The 1,937-nt window shown below is 29.3% G+C and overlaps 1 protein-coding gene across 6 annotated transcripts in view; it reads left to right on the top strand.

Moving 5' to 3' along the window:
• The window catches only part of LOC111691096 (probable G-protein coupled receptor Mth-like 14), a 65,673-nt gene that overhangs the window by 24,503 nt on the left and 39,233 nt on the right, over positions 1-1,937 (top strand). The gene's annotated exons all lie outside the window — the stretch shown is intronic.

Genomic DNA, 1,937 nt, shown 5'->3' with positions numbered 1-1,937 from the left:
CTGCTTTATATTTAAAACAAAAAGTTTTAGATGCACTTCAGCAATACAACATAGATATTAGCCGAGTGTATTCTATTACTACTGATAATGGTGCCAATGTCATCAAAAATGATATAAATGCTGATGAGAATTTAGATGTAGATATATTTCCCTCTTTTTATACGACCATATCCCAAAGTTTATCGGTTGTACATTGTGCTGCACATACACTTCAGTTAGCATCATGGGATGCCATTAAAAAGATAAATGAACCATTGAGTTTGTTAAGGGAGGGTGTAAAGGCCATACGAAAAAAAAAATGAGGGAGTTGCAAATAAGTCCTATTCCAACATTAGACAACAACACGAGATGGAGCTCCACCTACGAAATGGTCAAATCATTAGTAAAAGTAGAAGATATTGTTAAATCTAACTCTCTTTTTAAAGTAAATGTAGATTGGGAATTTGCAAAGAATTTTGAAAAATGCTTCAAACCGCTTGCAGAAACAACAACAATTTTACAATCAAAACAATTAATAATGGGTGATTTTTATACCGAGTGGTTTATTTTGTGAAACAGAGTTAGATGAAATGACTAGCAACAACTACATAGCAACATACTTATTCGAAGCACTGCAGAAGAGGAAAAAAAATTTAGTTGAAAATAAAGCCTTTATTGCTGCATTGTATTAAGATCCTAGGTTTTGTTATAGGGGTTCAACCTTTCTAACAGATGATCAAAGAAAACTAGCTATAGTAAGCTGGATTTATATTATCTACTATTTTTTATTAATATTCACTTGTTTCACAGTCTCACCTTTTAATGATTTTTAACAAACTAAAGTCATTTGGAGAACTACATACATATGTTCCCACAGCCAAAGAAGACTCTTTTGTATATCCAATTGATGAAAGATATGAGAAATTGGAAAAGAAGTCTGCTGCTGTTTCTTTGCGGCAAGATGACTGCAGCTCTGTTTTGGAAAGTTTAGAGCAGCTTCAATATGGAGAAAAACTTCCATTTAATTCCAACATACTAAATTATTGGAAACAAAAGAGTTATAAAAATTATGCTATTGCTAAAATTGCTGAGGTAGCACTAGCAGCTCCGGCAACCCAAGTTTCTGTTGAACGAGCTTTCAGTGCCTTGCCTATTGTAATGACGAAGTTCAGAAGAAATTTAAGTCCTGAAAACTTAGAAAACGTTTTATTACTTAAACTTAATCCAAGCCTTTTAGATAAAATATCACTAGATTAAAATTCTGTATTTGTTAATGTTTAAGTTATTTCTTTTTTGTATCAATTTTTAATTTTACATTTTTATATTTTTTCATCTGATGAAAAAAGTTGAAAATAATTTTCAACTCTACTGATAAATATCAGAAACGATTATTTAAAACTTTGTTTTGAAATAAAAAGAAAAAATTTTTTATGGATTGAAATAAAAAATATTTCATGAATAAATACATTTTTTTCATCATTAAATGTTTGTTTTTTGATTGAAAAAAAATCAAAAAGTTGGTTTTAAAAGTATTAAAATCGGGTCTCTGGTATTTACATCAGGTCTTTACTATGTATTTGCAACGTATGGTGTATTAGTGCTGATCTCTTGCATACATGCTAAAGCATGAGAATAAAACATATTGGTATTTTTATTTTTCCATTTTTTCCAAATTTTTAATTGGAAGGAGAGACGCATTGTTGTAATACTGTAATACTGTAATAATAAAATTTGTTTTAAAGGTCAAAATTTGTTTTTTTAAGAAATTATGATTTATACTTTTAGGGCGAGTTTTTCCTAAATTTTTGATATCGAAGATTTTAAATTTCTAATATTGTGAAGGGGGTTTTAAGAATATTTGGTAATACTTACCCTTTGGTACCCAACTATTATTTCTTTCCCAACTTTTCATTCCTATTCAAGAATCTACCTATTGTATATTTTTGTTTGCGGTTTGT

Source organism: Lucilia cuprina, chromosome 5 (assembly GCF_022045245.1).
Source record: "Lucilia cuprina isolate Lc7/37 chromosome 5, ASM2204524v1, whole genome shotgun sequence".
Lineage (NCBI taxonomy): Eukaryota > Metazoa > Arthropoda > Insecta > Diptera > Calliphoridae > Lucilia > Lucilia cuprina.
The sequence above is the reverse complement of the archived record's forward strand: the minus strand, read 5'-3'. Positions and strand labels throughout refer to the sequence as shown.